Genomic DNA, 23,201 nt, shown 5'->3' on the forward strand with positions numbered 1-23,201 from the left:
TCTTATTGCTGTTTTAATTTGCAATCCCCTGATGATTAGTGATGGTGAGCATCTTTTCATGTGTCTACTGGCCGTCTGTATGATATCATTTGTAACTCTCTTTTTTCACTTCTAATTTTCATTATTTGGTCCCTCTCTTTTTTAATTAATGAGTCTGACTAAGGGCTAATCAATTTTCTTTTTCTATCCAAAAACTCTCTTAGTTTTATTAATATTTTCTATTGATTTTGTTTTGAAAACTAGTGGCAAATTTTTCTCAAAAATATATCAAACCCATTTTCATTCCCATGAGGTCAAATGAGAATTACCTCAATAGTTCTCTGCATTAAAACTTTGTAACTTTGAATCCTAATAGATAGAAAGAATACATCATTATTATTTAACTTTGTGTTTATTTATGAATGATGTAACAATTTTAGAAGCCATTGTAAGTTAGTCATATATTTCTTGTAAATAGCTTATTACTGCCATGTGCATATTTTCTATTGGAGTGTCAATTGCTTTACTTATTTGTAAGCATTTTTTAAGCATTAAATGGATTTTCTATTTATCTTTTCAATGTGCTGCTAGCTATGACTTTTATTATAATTCGACATTTAAATCTTTCATTCTGGGGGGATCTTCATGATGGCGGAGGAGTAAGATGTGGAGATCACCTGCCTCCCCACAAATACATCAGAAATATATTTACATGTGGAACAACTCCTACAAAATACCTACTGAACACTGGCAGAAGACCTCAGACTTCCCAAAAGGCAAGAAACTCCCCATGTACCTGGGTAGGGCAAAAGAAAAAACAGACAAAAGAATAGGAACTGGATTTGCACCTCTGGGAGGGAGCTGTGAAGGAGGAAAAGTTTTCACACACTAGGAAGCCACTTCACTGGTGGAGATGAGGGGTGGGCAGGAGGAAAGCTTTGGTGCCATGGAGGAGAGCACAGCAACAAGGGTGAGGAGGGCAAAGCGGAGAGATTCCCACACAGAGGATCAGTGCTCACCAGCACTGTCTGAGAGAGGCTTGTCTGCTCACCTGCCAGGGCAGGTGGGGGCTGGGAGCTGAGGCTGTGGCTTCGTAGGTCAGATCCCAGGGAGAGGACTGGGGTTGGCTGCATGAACACAGACTAAAGGGGGCTAGTGTGGCACAGCTAGCTGGGAAGGAGTCTGGGAAAAAGTCTGGAACTGCCTAAGAGGCAAGAGACCATTGTTTCGGGGTTCATGAGGAGAGGGGATTCAGAGCAACGTCTAAATGAGCTCCAGAGATGGACGCGAGCCACAGCTATCAGCGCGGACACCAGAGATGGGCATGAAATGCTAAGGCTGCTGCTGCCACCACCAAGAAGCCTGTGTGCAAGCACAGGTCACTATCCACACCTCCCCTCCCAGGAGCCTGAACATCCCACCACTGCCCGGGTCCTGTGATCCAGGGACAACTTCCCTGGGAGAACACATGGTGTGCCTCAGGCTGTCGCAATGTCACACCGGCCTCTGCCACCACAGGCTCACCCTGCATTCCATATCCTTCCCTCTCCCAGGCCTGAGGGAACCAGATTCTCCTAATCAGAGGCTACTTTAACCCCGTCCTGTCTGGGTGGGAAACAGACGCCCTCCAGCGACATACAAAGAGAGGCAGGACCAAAACCAAAGCTGAACCCCGGGAGCTGTGCGAACAAAGAAGAGAAAGGGAAATTTCTCCCAGTAGCCTCAGGAGCAGCAGATTAAATATCCACAGTCACCTTGATGTACACTGCATCTCTGGAATAACTGAATAGACAACTAATCATCCCAAAATTGAGGCATTGGACTTTGGGAGCAACTGAAGTCGTGGGGTTTGCTTTCTGCATCTAATTTGTTTCTGGTTTTATGTCTATCTTAGTGTTTAGAGCTTAAAATCATTTGTAGATTTGTTTATTGATTTGGTTGCTCTATTCCTTTTCTTTTATATATATATATATTTTTTTTTTTTTCCTTTTTCTCTTTTTGTGAATGTGTATGTGCATGCTTCTTTGTGTGATTTTGTTGGTATGGCTTTGCTTTTACCATTTGTCCTAGGCTTCTGTGTGCCCTTTTTTTTTTTTTTTTTTGGTATAGTTTTTAAGGCTGGCTATCATTGGTGGATTGGGTTTTTGGTTTGGTTGTTCTCTTCTTTATTTATTTATTTATTTTTATTTTTCTTATTACTTTTTCATTTTTCATTTTTAAAAATATTTTTTTAACTTTAATAACTTTATTTTATTTTTATTTCTATCTTTCTCTTTTTATTTCTCCCTTTTATTCTGAGCCATGTGGCTGACAGGGTCTTGGTGTTCCTGCTGGGAGTCAGGCCTGAGTTGGAGAGCTGAGTTCAGGACATTGGTCCACCAGAGACCTCACAGCCCCACATAATATCAAATGGTGAAAGCTCTCCCAGAGATCTCCATCTCAACACTAAGACCAAGCTCACTCAACAACCAGCAAGCTACAGTGCTGGACACCCTATGCCACACAACTAGCAAGACAGGAACACAAACCCACCCATTAGCAGAGAGGCTGCCTAAAATAATATTAAGTTCACAGACACCTGCAAACAAACCACCTGACATGGTCCTGCCCACTAGAAAGACAAGATCCAGGCTCATCCACCAGAACACAGTCACCAGTCCTTCCACGAGGAAGCCTACAAAACCCACTGAACCAACCTTACCCACTGGGGCAAGACAACAAAAACAACAAGAACTACGAAACTGCAGCCTGTGAAAAGGAGACCCCAAACACAGTAAGTTAAGGAAAATGAGAAGATAAATACACAGCAGATGAAAGAGCAAGACAAAAACCCACCAGAGGAAACAAATGAGGAGGAAATAGTCAGTCTACCTGAAAAAGAATTCAGAGTAATGATAGTAAAGATGATCCAAAATCTTGGAAATAGAATGGAGAAAATAAAACAAACGTTCAACAAGGACCTGACAGAACTAAAGAGCAAAGAAACAGTGATGAACAACACAATAAATGAAAGTAAAAATTCTCTAGAACGAATCAATAGCAGAATAACTGAGGGAGAAGAATGGATAAGTGACCGGGAAGATAAAATAGTGGAAATAAATACTGCAGAGCAGAATAAAGAAAAAGGAATGAAAAGAATTGAGGACAGTTTCAGAGATCTCTGGGACAACATTATACGCACCAACATTTGAATTATAGGGGTCTGAGAAGAAGAAGAGAAAAAGAAAGGGACTGAGAAAATGTTTGAAGAGATTATAGTTGAAAATTTCTCTTATATGGGAAAAGAAATAGTCAGTCAAGTCCATGAAGCACAGAGTCCCATAAAGGATAAATCCAAGGAGAAACATGCCAAGACATAACTAATCAAACTATCAAAAGTTAAATACAAAGAAAAAATATTAAAAGCAGCAAGGGAAAACAACAAATAACATACAAGGTAATCCCCATAAGGTTAACAGCTGATCTTTAGGCAGAAACTCTGCAAACCAGAAGAGAATGGCAAGACATATTTAAAGTGATGAAAGGGAAAAAAACTGCAAACCAGACTACTCTATGCAGCAAGGATCTCATTCAGATTTGATGGAGAAATTAAAACCTTTACAGACAAGAAAAAGCTAAGAGGATTCAGCACCTCCAAACCAGCTTTACAACAAATGCTAAAGGAACTTCTTTAGGGACGAAACACAAGAGAAGAAAAGACCTACAATAACAAACCCAAAACATTTAAGAAAATGGTAATAGGGACATACACATCGAAAATTACCTTAAATGCAAACGGATTAAATGCTCCCATCAAAAGACATAGACTGTCTGAATGGATACAAAAACAAGACCTATACATATGCTGTCTAAAAAAGACCCACTTCAGACCTAGGGACACATACAGACTGAAAGTGAGAGGATGGAAAAGGATATTCCATGCAAATGGAAATCAAAAGAAAGCTGGAGTAGCATTTCTCATATCAGAAAAAAAAGACTTTAAAATAAAGACTATTACAAGAGACAAAGAAGGACACTACATAATGATCAAGGGATCAATCCAAGAAGAAGATATAACAATTGTAAATACTTATGCACCTAAAATAAGAGCATCTCAATACATAAGGCAAATGCTAACAGCCAAAAAGGGGAAATCCACAGTAAAACAATCATAGTTGGAGACTTTAACAACTCACTTTCACCAATGGACAGATCATCTAACATGAAAATAAACAGGGAAATGCAAGCTTTAAATGATGCATTAAACAAGATGGACTTAACTGATATTTATAGGACATTCCATCCAAAACCAACAGAATACACTTTCTTCTCAGGTGCATATGGATTATTCTCCAGGATTGATCATATCTTGGGTCAAAAATCAAGCCTTGGTATATTTAAGAAAATTGAAATCGTATCAAGTATCTTTTCTGACCACAATGCTATGAGACTAGATATTAATTACAGGAAAGAAACTGTAAAACATACAAACACATGGATGCTAAGCAATACACTACAAAATAACCAAGAGATCACTGAAGGAATCAAAGATGAAATCAAAAAATACTTAGACACAAATGACAATGAAAACACAGTGACCCAAAACCTATTGGATGCAGCAAAAGCAGTTTGAGAGGGAAGATTACAACAATACAATCCTACTTCAAGGAACAAGAAACATCTCAAATAAACAACCTAACCTTACATCTAAAGGTATTAGGGAAAGAATAAACAAAACCCAAACTTAGTAGAAGGGAAGAAATCATAAAGATCAGAGCAGAAATAAATGAAATAGAAACAAAGAAAACAATAACAAAGATCAATAAAACTAAAAGCTGGTTCTTTGAGAAGACAAACAAAATTGATAAACCATTAGACAGACTCATCAAGGTAAAGAAGGCGAGGACTGAAATTAAAAAAATTAGAAATGAAAAAGGAGAAGTAACAACTGACACTGCAGAAATACAAAGGATCATGAGAGATTACTACAAGCAACTCTATGCCAATAAAATGGACAACCTGGAAGAAATGGACAGATTCTTAGAAAAGCACAACCTTCAAGACTGAACCAGGAAGAAACAGAAAATATAAACAGACCAATTACAAACACTGAAATTGAGACTGTGATTAAAAATCTTCTAACAAACAAAAGCCCAGGACCAGATGACTCCACAGGTGAATTCTATCAAACAATTAGAGAAGAGCTAACACCTATCCTTCTCAAACTCTTCCAAAATATAGCAGAGGGAGGAACACTCCCATATTCATTCTACGAAGCCACTATAACCCTGATATGAAAACCAGACACAGATGTCACAAAAAAAGAAAACTACAGGCCAATATCACTGATGAAAATAGACCCAAAAATCGTCAACACAATACTAGCAAACAGAATCCAACAGCACATTAAGAGGATCATACACCATGAGCAAGCAGGGTTGATCTCAGGAATGCAAGGATTCTTCAATATATGCAAATCAATCAATGTGATAAATCATATTAGCAAACTGATCATCTCAATAGATGCAGAAAAACCTTCTGACAAAATTCAACACCCATTTATGTTAAAAACCCTCAGGAAATTAGCCATAGAGGGAACTTACCTCAACATAATAAAGGCCATATATGTCAAACCCACAGCCAACATCTTTCTCAATGGTGAAAAACTGAAACCAATTCCTCTAAGATCAGGAACAAGACAAAGTTGTCCACTCTCACCACTATTATTCAACATGTTTTGTAAGTTTTAGCCACAGCAATCAGAGAAGAAAAAGAAATAAAAGGAATCCAAATCAGAAAAGAAGAAGTAAAACTGTCACTGTTTGCAGATGACATGATACTATACATAGAGGATCCTAAAGATGCTACCAGAACACTACTAGAGCTAATCAATGAATTTGGTAGTGTAGCAGGATACAAAATTTATACACAGAAATCACTTGCATTCCCATTTACTGATGATGAAAAATCTGAAAGGGGAATTAAGGAAACACTCCCATTTACCATTGCAACAAAAAGAGTAAAATACCTAGGAATACACCTACCAAAGAGAGAAAAGACCTGTATGCAGAAAACTATAAGACACTGATGAACAAATTAAAGATGATGCAAACACATGGAGAGATATACCATGTTCTTGGATTGGAAGAATCAACATTGTGAAAATGACTATATTACCCAAAGCAATCTACAGATTCAATTCAATCCCTATCAAACTACCAATGGCATTTTTCACAGAACTAGAACAAAAAATTGCACAATTGTTATTGAAACACAAAAGACCCCAAAGAGCCAAAGCAATCTTGAGAAAGAAAAACGGAGCTAGAGGAATCAGACTCCCTGCCTTCAGACCATACTACAAAGCTACAGTAATCAAGACATTATGGAACTGGCACAAAAACAGGAATATAGATCAATGGAACAGGATTGAAAGCCCAGAGATAAACCCATGCACACGTGGTCACCTTATCTTAGATAAAGGAAGCAAGAATATACCATGGAGAAAAGACAGACTCCTCAATAAGTGGTGCTGGGTAAACTGGACAGCTACATGTAAAAGAATGAAATTAGAGCCCTTCCTAACACCATACACAAAAATAAACTCAAAATGGATTAAAGACCTAAATATAAGGTCAGACACTATAAAACTCTTAGAGGAAAACATGGACAGAAAACTCTATGACATAAATCACAGCAAGATCCTTTTTGACCTACCTCCTAGAGAAATGGAAATAAAAGCAAAAATAAACAAATGGGACCTAATGCAACTTAACAGCTTTTGCATAGCAAAGGAAACTATAAACAAGATGAAAAGACAACCCTCAGAGTGGGGGAAAATATTTTCCAACAAAGCAACTGACAAAGAGTTAATCGCCAGTATATAAAAGCAGCTCATGCAGCTCAATATGAAAAAAACAAAGAACCCAATCCAAAAATGGGCAGAAGACTTAAATCGACATTTCTCCAAAGAAGATATGCAGATTGCTAACAAACACATGAAAGGATGCTCAACATCACTAATCATTAGAGAAATGCAAATAAAAACTACAATGAGGTATCACCTCACACCGGTCAGAATGGCTATCATCAATAATCTACAAACAATAAATGCTGGTGAGGGTGTGGAGAAAAGGGAACCCTCTTGCACTGTTGGTGGGAATGTAAATTGATATAGCCACTATGGAGAACAGTATGGAGGTTCCTTAAAAAACTAAAAATAGAACTACCATTTGACCCACCAATCCCACTACTGGGCATATACCCTAAGAAATCCATAATTCAAAAAGAGTCATGTACCAAAATGTTCATTGCAGCTCTATTTACAATAGCCAGGACATGGAAGCAACCTAAATGTCCATCAACAGATGAATGGATAAAGAAGATGTGACACATATATACAGTGGAATATTACTCAACCATAAAAAGAAAGGAAATTGAGTTATTTGTAGTGAGGTGGATGGACATAGAGATTGTCATACAGAGTGAAGTAAGTCAGAAAGATAAAAGTTAATACCGTATGCTAACACATATATACGTAATCTAAAAAAAAAAAAAAAAAATGGTTCTGAAGAACCTAGGGGCAGGAAAGGAATAAAGACCAGACATAGAGCATGGACAAGAGGACACGGGGATGGTGAAGGGTAAGCTGGGACAAAGTGAAAGAGTGGCATGGACATATATACACTACCAAATGTAAAACAGGTAGCTAGTGGGAAGCAGCTGCATTGCACAGGGATATCAGCTCGATGCTCTGTGACCAACTACAGCAGTGGGAAAAGGAAGGTGGGAGGGAGATGCAAGACGGAAGAGATATGGTGATATATGTATATGTATTGCTGATTCACTTTGCTATACAGCAGAAACTAACACACCATTGTAAAGCAATTATACTCCAATAAAGATGTTAAAAAAAATCATTCCTATTTTATTTCATTGTGATAAGAGAATATAAGAAGTCCCAAATTTTTATTGTACAAAAACTTTTATACATGAATAAAGTATTTTTTTAAATTTGTTTAAATATTTTCCATGTTTTTGTCATGGTATATTGATGGTGCTTAGCGAGAGTTTTTGAAATAGAACATTTTTTTAAGTTTGCTTTTTTTATTTATTTTAAATTTGTTTCTATATTTTCATTGAAATACAGTTGATTTACCATATTGTGTTTGTTTCAGGTGTACAGCATAATGATACATTTTTGGTTTTATATTTTTGCAGATTATATTCCATTAAAGCCTATTGTATGATACTGAATAAAATTCCCTGTGATATAGAGTAAATCCTTGTTGCTTATCTATCTTATGTATAGTATTTTGTATCTGTTAATCCCACATGACTAATTTATTTCTCCATATATGTCACATCTTCTTAAACCGATCATCTGTTGATGGACACTTGGATTGTTTCTATGTCTTTGTTATTGTAAATAATGCTATTATGAACATTGGGGTGCATGTATGTTTTCAAATTAGAGTTTTCATCTCTCCCGGATATATGCCCAGGAGTGGGATTGCTGTATCACATGTAGCTTTTTACTTTTTAAGGAACCTCCATACTGTTTTCCATTGTGGTTGCACCAATTTACATTCCCACCAACAGCATAGAAGACTTCCTTTTCCAGCATTTACTTATGGACTTTCTGGTGATAGCCATTCTGACAGGTGTGAGGTGATACCTCATTATTGTTTTGATTTGCATTTGTCTAGTCATTAGGGATGTTGAACATCTTTTTTTGTGTCTGTTGACCATCTGTATGTCTTCTTTGGAAAAATGTCTATATAGGTTGCTCATTTTTTGATTGGGTTGTTTTGGGGTTAATATCCAAAATATACAAACAGTTCAATTTTATTTTTTTAACGAATACCTGAACTTTGTTAAAAGTATCAAATAGTATACAAGATTTTACAATGAAAAATACAAAACTCTTGGCTAATTCACACTCCTCAGATAGAATGAATTTCAACTCTTATAAATCGTTTCTCCTTAGTGTTTATCTCTATATTTATATATAATACACTTTTCTTAATTCATAAATTTAGTTAATTTTATCTTTCTTCCTTCTAATATTAGTATCATGGCCCATGCTCTCATTTTGTTTGCATTTTGCTGTCTTTGCCTATGCTTTAATTTAATTATTTTATTATATCACCTTTGAGAATGTATACTCCAAAATGGATATTTTTTTCCTGGCAATAGATAACTTTATTTACATTTATTAAGTAACATTTGTTTAATCTTAGGTCTGATCCTTCTTTTTATATTCTTTCTTTTTGATGGTTTCCCTTTGATTTTTCCTAACACTCTATATTGTGTTCTGACTAAATTAAAGTAACTAAACCAAGGCAACGAATTGATCAAAAAGTATGGGTCAACATATTAAAAGCTTATTTCTGGCTGATCTAAAGTCAACATGTTTACCATTTTTTAAATTGTGTCTCCCACACTAGACTGCAATTTCCGTGAAAGAAAACATATTTCCTGTCCTCTAAAACTTTTATAAAACAAATAAATATATATTGTAGCATTGGTGTCTATTTTCTCACTAAAATTTGCATATTGTTTTTGATTTGGTAATATGTTTAAGCATTTTCCTTTTTCCTCACTTGTCCATTTATCTTGGTGTCTTTTGCTTTATATGGTTACATTTTATCATTACATCTTTTGTTTTTTTATTTTTTTTCTTTTACATGAATATCTTCCTTTCTCCATCTGGGTCAAGTATAACTATTGTGTTTTTCAGTAGCATCTTGTACAAAAATCTTGTCTGTCTTACAAAATTAACATTATAAAGACTCTCATCTCTTGTTTAGTAGTCCAATCCCTGTGATGTTCTGAAGTAGTAGAGAAGACAGACTATTTTGACTCCAGAATTCAAGCTTTTATTTGACTCCATGATAAGTTCAATTTCAGAGGAAAATAAAATACTGGTGCTAAAATTAGACCAAAGCTATATTTTTACTAAAGATTAATGTGGCCACCCCAACTCTCTGACCTCTTTTCCAAAATTTCTTCCCATTGTTCACTTGGCACCATCCAGCTTGTCTTCTTGATTTTCCTCAAAACATGCCGAACTCACTCTCACTCAAGAGCACTTGTATTTAATGTTATCTCTATCTGGAATGATTTTGAACAAAATATCCATGTAGGTTGCTTGCTTCCTCACTTCATTCAGGCCTCTGCTCCAATGTCACTTCATCAGAGAGGACTTCTGCAACAATTTTTCTTAAACAAGCATCCCCAATCTATCATTTATCATTGATCCCACTTTACTGATCATCACAGCACTGATTACCACTGACATATAATTTATTGTCTGTTTGTTTCACTAAAACATAAGCCCTATGATAGTTTTATACATGGTTTTGTAAATTTCTGCTTCCCCAGTACCTAGATCAATGCCTACCCAATGAATGTTTGTTACATGAATGAAACAGTAATGCATCAGCAATATATGATGGATGTTCAACAAATGTTCATTAATATCCCTAGCCTAATACTCCAGGTTCTTATATAGATACTAAATATTTAATACTAGATGGACAGCTTATTACATTCAAAATCATAGTACACAAATTGCATAGATCATTAAAGGTAAACAAGTTTTCAATACCTCTTAATGCCTGGATACATAAAATGCTAGGGTCATAAACATAAATAAAGCACAGTTCCTGTATTCAAGGAATTCACAACCTAGGGAAATAGATGAGATATGTGCATATATATTCCAAGCTGTTATATTTATACCTTAGTTGTTGGCAACCATCTTATTTTTTATTCTGGGGCCTCCACCTAATTATAATTCCCCACCAAGGGCTATTTTATTTGACACATAAACTCCTTACATAAAGCAAATTAAAATTCTTTTTCCATGCATGCCAAGCCAGTGATTTCTGCCTACTTATAGCCAGAGTTCTTTAAATATAAAATAAATAGGTTGTTGTCCTAAATGCCTGAATCTGCATATTTTTGCTCTCAGTCCTTGTTATTAGGCCAAATCTTTCAAAGTACATTTTGGAAATAAGACAAAACGTAGGTAACATTTTTCTTTAAAAGCCATCTGAACCATGTGCTTACACAGAAATAAGTATAAAACTATCTAGTTTCTACTCCAACTCACCCACCTCTAAAGGCAAGATTTATTATAATGCAAATTGCCACTGTTGAGATACATCTTTTCATCTTTATAAAGTAAAAATCACTAAGTATTCATTTTGTAAAACGCAGTGTCTCTGTGCCAACCATTTAGGTAGTACCAGTGCTAGGCTAGTAACACTGCCATATTTACTGTAACTGAATTTCTGTAGAATAGCAAGCTGTTAGGACTATTAAGTGCCCAATCAGAAACTTCCCATATGTCTCAATTAAAATGTATCCAGCTACACAGGATAAATAAATGTGCATGCCTTTAAGCCATATGAAACACTAAGATTTTGCTGTCAAATGAATAATTTTAAAAGCCTCTTTATGAAAAATATGTACCTATATATTTTATTCTTCCAAACTTTTCATGATTATATGACTTACCCTCTTGAAGTAAAGCCAATTTAAGACTAGTTGGGTTAGAGGCTTATCTTTTATTAATTGTTCTTAATGAATTTTAAACATTCTATATGTTGGAATACATTTACATGATAATTATGACTCATGACAGTACTACCACATATGTAATGAATTGAAATTGTAAATTATATTTATCTGATAATGCTTAGGGTTGGTTTGGTTGCCTTAAGGAGGAAAGCAAATGAACCATGTGCAGCAAATGTATTTTAGTTTTTAAATCATTTATTTTTCCACCAGTTTTGAATCTTCATCCTTATTTATTTTCCAAAGAAAGAGAATTTTCTGCTGACCAAATACCAATTTATATAGATTGGATATAAGTGTGAATGCGGGGGTGAGTCTGTGTGTATACACAGGCTTTCAGTTTTTAGGTTCTTTACTATTTCTAATTTACAAATAGATCTATTGTTTTTAGTATGTGTACATGGAAACATGTTCATGTATATTTAATAGCTACATGTAAAGTGAGTATAATAGATTTCTCTAACATTAAGTTTACTGAAGAATTCATTATGCTCTTTTCGAAAAAGAAATGACTGCCACGCTTATAGATGTCATTGCTATAGTACAACAAAAATACATTAAAATAAAATTCACAACCTTAGTGGTCATAATCACTGTATGTAAAAATTAGAATTCTTGTACTATTACATTTGTCCAGGAACTAAAAACCTAGGCATTTAGAGACACTTGATGGAAATGTGTCCACAGAGGCATTGTTTTGTTCAGTCTACAGATTAATGTTTCAGATTTTAATCTTAAATATCTCTAACCTAATGCTATTTAATTTGAGAAGTAATTGGCATATGGTCGTACTTTTAAATTATAGCAATCTCAAAGTTACAAGAATATCAAAATATTTGTGTGGGAGAATTTCTTAGTTCTGTATAAGCATTTTCTCATTCAGGAGTTTTACCCTCATCGATCAGAAATGCATTATGGTCTATTATATAATCTGAGAAAAAAAGTCTTGCATGTCTGATGGCACTCATTGGAATTTCTCAGTGCTGTGCTTTTTAACCTTTTACAGGATTTTTTTTTTTTTTTTTCGTTTATCCTCAAGTTAATCTTGAACTCAGAAAAAAGTACATTTTGGTCAGGGATTATCCTGTTTTGAAAATGAATGTGTGCCTCCCCAAATACCTCCTCTGACCACTTGACTATTTTCTCTAACATTGGCGAGAACCACAATTTATTATTTTTCCCTTTATGATTAGTTTATCAATACCTAATTAATTTTATGTGTTTAGATATACTTCATGTATTTATGTTAAGAATGTATTGTGTGCCTGCTGTGTGCCAGTTTCTAAGGCACTGGGTATTGTATATTAGCAAATATGTAATTCTCTTGTGGAATTTGAAATCAAGTAAAGAAGACAGGCAGTTAAGGAAGTAAATGAGGGGCAGTGCTAGAGACAAGAGGAAGGAGAAGGGAAAGTGTAGGGTATGTTCCTTAGACTGGGTCATCAGGATCATTTTCTTTGAGCAGATAATATTTAACTGATAACCATAAAGATTGCTGTTGGGCTTCCCTGGTGGCGCAGTGGTTGAGAATCTGCCTGCCAATGCAGGGGACACGGGTTCGAGCCCTGGTCTGGGAAGATCCCACATGCCGCGGAGCAACTGGGCCCGTGAGCCACAACTACTGAGCCTGCGCGTCTGGAGCCTGTGCTCCACAAGAGAGGCTGGGATAGTGAGAGGCCCGTGCACCGCGATGGAGAGTGGCCCCCACTTACCGCAACAAGAGAAAGCCCTCACACAGAAACGAAGACTCAATGCAACCATAAATAAATAAATAAATAAAAATTAAAAAAAAAAAAAAAAAAGATTGCTGTTGTCAGATATATGCAAAAAGCAAAAGAAATGCAACTCCAAGCAGAAAGAAGAGCAGGAGTGAGAAAGGTCCTGAAACAGGAAAGAATGCATTTACTATCTACTTTTTTGCCCTCAAATAAAACCTCACTATGAGCAAGAAACACAGTGATTTCATGCACCACTGCTCCCAGCATGGTGTCCATTATAGAAAAGGCATTTAATAAGAATTTGTTGAACGAAATTTAAATAAACTGGGAAATACTTCAAAACTCATCACCATAACTACTTCCTTTAACATTTGAGGAGAATAGAAATTTTTAAATTTAGGAAAATTTACTTATGATAAGTGCCCTTGATATTGTTTTAATTTTGGACCTTGAGTTGAGGAAAATATTTTCATTGTCAAAATTGTTGTACTGGTCTGTAAAATAACTTATTTTATACCTGAACTTATGTATATTTATTGACATATACTTACTAATCTAAATTTTTTACATCATTCTCCTTCGTATTAGCAATCATTTCAATCATTTTAATGTGTTATTTGTGTATCAGTCTTTCTTATATTATTGTAGATTATATATTATTGTTTTGAAATTGATTTTTATTTTCATGGATAGCACACTGCTACAGGACTCATTCTGCTTCTTCTTTTACAAACTCAAGTCTATATTTTAAACAGATATATTGGGGATGTATATTACCAAACCAGGTTTGTTTGCCCAACACACAGGAAGCCAAATGCTGGAGGGTGAGACTTGCAGCAGAGAAAGGGTTTATTCTCAAGGCAGCCAAGTGAGGGGAAGAGAGAACAAATCTCAAATCCACCTCCCTGAATGTGAAGGGGTTAGGGGTATTTGTGGGATAAAGCTGAGGTATGGGGAGCATGCGGAAAAGTAATTAGAGATAAGAAAAAGGTGAGATAATCATCTTTCTGTAAAAGTGCAATTAAGCTACAGGCTTCTTCATGGGACGTGGTCAGAAATTGGTGGCATTAGCATGTTCTGAGGGGAGAGTTTTGGCCCTCTGACATTGAAAGGTCACAGATCAGACACTCGTGTGTGCCCAGTTGGAGGGTGGGTGGCCCCAACCAGTCTTAACTGGCTCGAAATTGAACTGGACCCAAGGTCCTGAAAAACAACTCAGGCAAACCTCTTATTGTATAAGCAGTATGAAGCATGGAGGACATGCAAATTTTTGTTAAAACAATTAAAGCGAGCTTGATCAGTGAAGGCAGTTTACAGTTCTTCATTTATTAAGCAGTTTATAGGTTAATGGATCTAAGTGATGCCTACCCTTGGTTTCATTATTGTTGACATATGACAACAAACTGCATATATTAAAAGTATACAACTGAATGAGCTTATCTATCCACCCCAAAGCTTCCTTGTGTGCCATTGTAATTAATTATTTTCTATTAATTCCCCCATTTCTAGGCATCATCTGCTTTCTGTCATAGTGGATTAATTTGCATTTTCTAGAATTTTATTTAAGTGGAATCACACAGTATGAACTCATGTCTTCCTGACTACTTTTACTCGGCATAATTCTTTTGAAATGCACACATATTGTTGCATGCATCTGTAGTTTATTCCTTTCATTGGTGGCAATATTCAATTGTATGAACATCCCCATTTTTTCACCTATTCAACTATTGGTGGTCATTTGAGTTATTTCCAGTTTTGATTAATACAAATAAGTTTGCATGTGTACAAATGTTTTTATTTTTCTCCAATAATTACTTTGACATAAAACAGCTGGGTTGTATGTTAGATATATGCTTAAATTTTTAAGAATCTTTCAAACTGTTTTTTTCCAAGTGGTTGTACCTATTACAATCTTACAAGCAGTGTATGTGAACTCTGGATGCTCCAAATCCTTCCCCTAACATTTTACGGTTGGTCAATCTTTTAAATTTTATCTCTTTGTTGTGTGTTTGTGTGGGTAGTCAGATTGCATTATAGATTTAATTTCAATTTCCTTAATGTCTGACAATGTTAATTAACATCTTGTACTTTTTTTTAAAAATCCAAGCGTCTTCTTTACCAAAGTGTCCATCTGAACGTACAGCTTTTAAAAATTTTGCTCATTTTTAAAAATGTGGTCTGTTTGTCTTCTTATAATTGGGTGAAAGTTTTCTGCACATGCTACTTACAAGTCTTTGTTGGATATATGTTCTGAGAATATTGTTTTGACTGTCTATTATCATTTAATATCATTCATTATTCCACTTTGCATTATCTTAGCAGTGTATTTTGAGGAACAAAGTTACATTTTTATGAAGTCAAATTTATTAATTTTTCTTGTTTTGTTTTTGAGTAATAATTAAGAAATCTTTGCCAGACCCAAGATCACTATGATATTCTCCTGTTTAACTTATAGAAATTTTAGCATTTTACCTCTAGTATTTATTTCTATCATTTATTGCTATTAAATTTTGAATTTGGTATAAGGAAAAGGTAAGGTTCACTACTTAGCTTATGGCTATTCAATTTTTCCAAGACAATGTGTTTTAAGTTTATTCTTTCATCATTGAATTGCCTTCGTAATACTGTTGAAAAGTTAACTGACCGTATAATTGTGGGTTTACTTTTAGACTTTATTTGGTTCACTGTTAAAGTACATGTCTATGTTTACCAAAAACCCACTGCTTCGGTAACTGTAGCTTATAATAATAAGCTTTATAATAAGTCGTGAAATTTGGTAATATAAGTCCTCCACTATTTTTCTTCTTTTTCAAAGTTGTTTTGGCTATTGTAGTTCTTTTTAATTCTATACAATTTGAGAATTAGCTTCTCAACTTCTGCAAAATCAATCAATCAATCAATCAATCAATCAATCAATCCTGTGTCTCTTTTAACCTGGCATGTCTCTCAGTATATCCAAAGCCAGCTCACACCCAGACCAGGTGCACTGGCAGGGTAGGAGAGCACTGTCACTCTCTTCTCACCTATGTGTTGCTTGCTTTTCTTCTTTTTTGTAATTCAGTCATCAAGATCTTCTTGGATCCAATGTTCTTTGCTAGTTCCACAGAAAACTATGGTTTTTGTTTCACTGTAGTTTTGGCTACCACATGAAAGCAGGTGTCTTATGCAACTGTAGAAGCATCTGGGCCCACACGGTTTTACTCTTTTAACACCTATTTGTTTAGACAATTTTTTTTATTATTTCTTATGCCACTTTTAACGATTTATATTTTTTCAGAAATGTTTCCACTTTTTCCAAATATTCAAGTTGACTAATACATACAGGAAATCCTCATTTTGCATGCTTCTGATATGTACAAATTTTACTTACCACAGCTTAGTGATATAACACTAGTCCCCCAACCACATGGTTCAAATTTCAGTTACTATGGTTTATTAACTTTGAGTAGTCACATAAAGAATGAACTTTGCTGCTAGCTCTTCAATTTACATATCACTACATAAATAACAGATGTCTATCATGATTAGTGAACAATCATCACTTCTATCCAAGTCTATCAGTGATTGGTGACTGTACATTCATTAATTTCTCAAACAGACAGTAAATGAGGTAGTTGTGTTGTCTCCTTGGTTCCCAGGAATAAACCCAAATGACATTTCACAAAACAAATAATCAAAAGAGGGAGTTGGCCAAAAAAGATAGAAGTGCAGCAAAAACATGGAAAATGATAATGCAAAAAGTGAAATTTGAATTCAATCTAAATGGAGTTGCTATAAAAGAAATTGCTGACCTTGGGAATATTGACACTGTCACCATTCCAGAAACTAGATATGCAAACACAGCGACCTAATGAAGGTTAAATTTCTTGACATAGTTGAGAAAAATTATTATGGCTACAGGGACAAAAATGTCTCAGAAGAGTCACCATAGAAAACTTCATACTTAAAGAAACTCTTAGAGATGGTTCACAATATCGAAAATGCAAAGGGTAAAATGTTGGAAGCTGATCCAAACTTATAAATGAGCATGACAATTTGCTAAAGTATAGAAAAAAATTCCCCTATATCACAGTTTGTACAATGAGAATTAGAAGGTAAGCAATAATCAGAATTCTTTTCAGAACTTTTCCCAAACAAATTTTCTCAATGTTTACAATATTTGAAATTATAGTGTACTAAAATATATTAAATTTTCTAGTTTTACATTTTTCTATACAATTTATAATTGACCATATGAGAGTTTTAAATGTTTTAACAATACTTTGAAAGGTCATAGGTCGATTATAAATTTCCCCCCTGATTACTAAAATTACTTTGCATGGTTTCAGCTTGCAGTCATATTTATGGTCCTGTATATTGTGCAAAGTAAGCATTGTCGGTATTTTTTCAACACAACCTTTTATGCTTTTAAATCTCTGTTGTCTGTAGCTATTTATTGTTTTTTATGTATTTCAATTTTTGCATCTTTTCCCTCTGATAATTATTTTCAGCTGTCTAGCTTTTAATTTGTAAATAATCAATTAATGGTTTTGTTTATAGTCTGTTTTTCTTGTTTCCAATTTCCATGATTATTTCCATTTCTTTTTGTTTCTTCTATTTCCCTCCTCTTTGGGTTTGAACTACTACTCTTTTGACAAAGTTTTGGAATTATTTGTATAACTCATTTTCTTTCAGTTTTTCGTATTTTGTAAAAAAGCACCTATCAAAATGCCTTTCACCTAGAAGAAACTTAATGAATACATTTTCAGATGTTAACCTAATTAACATCTCCATGCTCTTTGCCTATTCCTTCTTTTTTTTTTTTTTTAACTGAAATGAGCTGAAGCTCTCAAAGTTGGGCATCTTTATATGGTCCTGGTGAGCCTTAAGAAAAGTTAGGAGGTATTTTTCACACATGCCTGCGACACTAACTGTATAATATTGAGACAATCACACCACTTTTTGGATCTCAGATATTTGCAAATCTAATGGAAATGATTTGATAGTATAACCTCTTTCCCTCTGAAATGACATGTTCAGTTTGGGGTCAAGAACTATACTACATTATTTAACCATAACTAAAGTTTTCGGAGTTACACAGTAGTCTTAATTCCTCTGAAACATACAACTGATCCCTTAGATCTTTATTCTCGATTCAAATACATCAGCATCTTTAATTTTCCCTTTATGTCTACATAATTAGAAAAATGCTGTGAAATTAAATGTACTCTCATTAACAAGTTTGCAGTCAGGATTTCATAGAAGAAATAGAAACCACTTTAGGTATTTCCCATGAAAAGAATTCAATACAGGGGACTTAAAAGTACCAGAAGTTTAGACAGAGGAAGTCAGAATCACCAAGCTGCACTTCACAGGTGAGGATGCTCCTTCTGTTGCCATGTTGAGTACAGCAGCTCTGCCTCCAGATGTCCTCAGAGGCTGCAATGTTGAGTCTGGATGCCTTGAACACTCACTTCTGGCTTTGTTACTTGCTAAAACAGCAACAAGGGGTGCCCCTGCTATACCTCCATCTCCTGTAAGTAAACAAGTGAATTCATTCATTCATTTCCAGAACCTTAGCTCCAATAGACACTAAGAAACATAGTTTTTATATTTCTCATCTTCTCTAAATAGCAAAAAACAGAATGATAAAATTTAAGATATCTACTACAGAGTTATATCTAACAAGATTGTCAAATAAATAGATGTCTTAGGTGGAGGCTTTATTCTATTGTACATTGCTAATTTGTTTGAAAATCTCAGCAGGCATCTCTTTAAAAAAAGCAAAATATGTCTGAAGGAAACTAGCAGTGAGAAAAGACAACTCTAATGAATAGATTAATATATCAAGCTTAAAATATGCATATATATATGTATATATATATATATATATACATATATATATATATACATATATATATATATACGAATTTTACAGATCAGTGTGCTTTTCAGATGATTGACAGGCAGTGGATTTAAGCTCAAGTGTAATATTTTATAGTTATCCATAAAACTCTAGTGGCTGGATGCAGCTTAGAATTTAGTACTTAGAGCTTGTATCAATAGAAATATCACTGAAAGGATTTTTGCTGGATCTTACTTTAACTCACCTAATATGATTAGAATTTGAAAGGGAAGATTTGTAATTTTCTCAACTAGATTGGTTATTTACAGTAGTGTGTTTTTAAAAACATATACACACAAAGCCTTAAACATAATCTGAATCATCAGTGAGCATTATGTTTTGGGTTTTTGGAACTGGGAGTATAGCCAACTTGGGTGGAATTTTAATAACTGCTTTGCTACTTTTACTGTTTAAACAAATTTTTCATAAAAAGAGCTGGATTGACAATCTCTGAGATCAAAGTCCTCTTTTTTATCAACTGAACAGATACAGCACAGGGAGTAAAAATTTCCCATCTGCCCAAACTACTGCTCTGGAGATTTTACCTATAAAGGATGAGGGGATATTTCAAGCTTTGCTTTTGTCTTTTTCCTGAGAGGATTCCTCATTCAGTGGCACTCACACAGGCAAAAATGTTTTTCGAATTAACAGTGCTACATAGATTTCATTTGCTTTGGGCATTCTTTCCATTACTACTTAACATATCATATTTGGAAATTATTTTAGGATCAACTGTATATTTTAAAATTAATAATATGTTTGTAAGCTTGTATTTCCATTCCGCTAATTAATAAATTGAGTCAAAAAATTAAGTTACTTCTCTAAAATCAAAGGCAAATTAACTGTAGTGCTTGAGTAAATATTCATAGATTCTGATCATATAATGCAACAGTAAGTAACAGAATTGGCAATGGATCTGTAGGATCTTATCATGTTTATTCACCACATTTAATCTGGTCATCAAAACCACTATAATAAGAGCCTGAGTGAAGGTGAATCAGAGAAGAAACTAACATTCAAAGATCTAAAGAACCATGTTATATATTTTATGTATATTATACTGTATTATTTAACAAACATGTGAAATGTCTTATTTTGTAATTTTTTAAGAAGCACATTTCTGAAAGTAGAGTGTATTTTATTACTGATGACTCATCACAATTAATTAGTAGCATTTACTCTTTCTCAGTGGTGAGGAAAGCTTCACTTACAATACACGGTGTTTTAGATTAGATGAAATACGACTACCACTACTTTCACTTCATAGATGAGGAAAATGAGGATTAGAGAAGGGAAGCAAGCTTTTTCAAGTAATTTCTGCAAATTAATAAATCACGTGGCCTGAATCTGAATCTAGGTTAATCTAATTCGGAGTCCCTCCTTATAGAAACATGATGTTTCAACACACTGAATGTGACAAAAAAGGCAAAATAGAATTGGATAAATTCAAAAGATGTATAATTACCTTCCTAATATGCTACAGATAAGTTGCCTGAGGTCAGGCAAAAAGACTGATATTTTTAAGTTTCAGATATGGTCAAAATTTACATAATCATTTAAGATATATATATATCTCATATATATATATGAATAGATTTGAAGAGATTTGCTCCTTTAATCAGGGTATATTAGAGTAAGAGTCAGGGTTCACCAGATACTGATAATTATTTCAGGATGAAAGCTTAGACTATGATTTTTCAGCATTTATAATATACATAGATATTGCTGTCCTGAAAAAATAGTTTAGAGATAATGGGGATATCCTTTGCTACGTCTTCTGTACATGTCAGAGCGATTCTGTGAAATTTCAAAGATACATTACAGCAAGTATTAGTTATACAGTAAGGCAGGATGGATGATAGTGAGCACAAGAGATGCAAGTCATCCTAGATTCTATACAATGAAAATCAAATTCAAATGTTATTTCTACTCTAAAGAATAATACTAGAAGAGGTAGTGCATTGGGTACAATTATGCAAGGACAGAAGCCTGGGAACACCCATATTTTATTATTTGTAAAACTCTCTGATTCATGCTGTCCCAATTGGAAGGTCATCTCCATGAAGGCAGGGATAGTGCCAGTTGTTTTAATCCCCGTTGTGACTCTATAATTCCCACTGTAACTCTAACTCCAGAATGCCTGTCAGAGCCATTACTCAGTTTAGCTACCAAATGGATTAATTAAGATAGATAATTTTGAAACTAGTATTAAGCATATAAAGAGAAGCCACTCTGGTACAAAGTACCAGGTACAAACATTTTGCAGCATTCTTTGAAACAATTGACCCACTTGAGCAGTTCTGTAAGATGACAGAGACTTCAACGGTGCAAGTCTCAATGGCATTGAAGGCACCTGTGGTTTATACCTAAGGTTTAAATGTGGAATACGTTCAGTTGAGATAAATACATATCTTAAAGTTCCTATTCAAGTAATATTCACTGAGCTCCTAAAGAGTGTGGCAAGCACTTTGCAAGGTTTTGATACAGTGTACACAAAATCATACACAACACATACACACACCAAATATAAACTTTAAAGTCTAATGAAGATCACAGATTAGTTGAATAAACTCTCTGTGACTTAACTTTTTTCCCAATTGTGGATTTAGGGAGCTGAGCTTGGGCATCCCACCTGCTGCTTCTGCTTTTCCAGCAGCTAAGTGGCCACCTAGGCAGGGTGGGGGTGTGTGGGGTAAGGTTGGCTGTGAGATGCAGATTTGGGGTTGTGGAGGGAGCTGGTGAGGCAGGGAGACAAACAGGGGGTCTGGGACATGGAGGATTGCTGGGCAGCACGGAGGTCCCTTCCAGCTGGTGACCAGGAATGCCCAGAGGCACTGAGGCTGGTACATGGGCCCTCATCTACTTCCCCGAGTTCCAAGGAGCTTGCCCACAGCCAGTGGGGATGTGGTTTGGCCAGTGACACACCAAGGCCCATGCAGGATCCCTCTCCATTGTCCCTAACTCCTGTTTAAGCCTAGGAGCCCAGGGACAGATGGAAGGGCCACTCTCCTCCTTCCTTCTACTGGGGCTAAGTCCTGTGGCCAGAAGCTCGTCAAGGCAGGGCCTGCGATGTGAATCCCGAGCGTTCGGTGGTTGATGTTTGTAGCTGCGCCCAGGGCAGCAGGGCTGTGCGGTGGGCAGGATGGCTCAAGACCTGAGAAGGCCCAAGGTTTGGAGTCCTCCTGAGGTGGGGGGGGGGGGGGCGGTGGGAAATTGGAAGGGATTCAGACATACAGGTCCAAGGTGGGAAGGGGGCCAGCCTGGGGCTCAGAGCTGCTGGAAGTTCACCCCCTCATAGGTGTCCTAGCACTGAAAGACCACTCTTCATCAGCTCTTCTACCTCTGAGTGTCCTCGGATATTATAAAAGTAGGGGATAAGCTCGGGCATCTCTTGCTCCATCTTGTACAGAAATGGCTGGCGTGAAGACCTGCCTGGCATCCTGGAAGTCACCACCATGCACAAAGCACACCTGCCTCCTAGGTGAGACCAGGGTGAGGTGCCAATCCACCCGGAGCTTCACCTTCTTCTGTCTGTTGCCTAGGTCAGGTGACACAGGAGTATGTTTAATATAAGAAAATTAACCTTATAAGTAAACCAGGTAAATATATATATATATATGTTTTCTCTCTAGTGATTTTAAGGTGTGTTCTAAAGCAGGGCCAAATAGCAGGAGGTGAGCAGGCAGACAAGTGAGCAAGCTTCATCTGCTGCTCCCCATTGCTCCCCATTGCTCGAATTACCTCCTGAACCATGCTGGCATTACTGCCTGAACCATTCCACTGCCCACAAAAATTCTATTCCATGAAACCGGTCCCTGGTGCCAAAAAGTTGGGGACAACTGTTCTAAAAGGTATGTTCCTGAAGCATTCTGAAGGATACTTGCACTGGATATAGAATTGTGGGTTGACAGTTTTTTTCTTCTAGCACTTGAACATTCTTGTACCACTTCTTTCTGACCTCCATTGTTTCTTATGAATGATACCATGTTTCTAATGGTTTTTCTTCTATAAGATGACATTTTTTATTGGGTGCTTTCCAGATTTTTTTTACTTTGTCT

This window comes from Balaenoptera ricei, chromosome 18, assembly GCF_028023285.1.
Source record: "Balaenoptera ricei isolate mBalRic1 chromosome 18, mBalRic1.hap2, whole genome shotgun sequence".
Taxonomy (NCBI): Eukaryota; Metazoa; Chordata; class Mammalia; order Artiodactyla; family Balaenopteridae; genus Balaenoptera; species Balaenoptera ricei.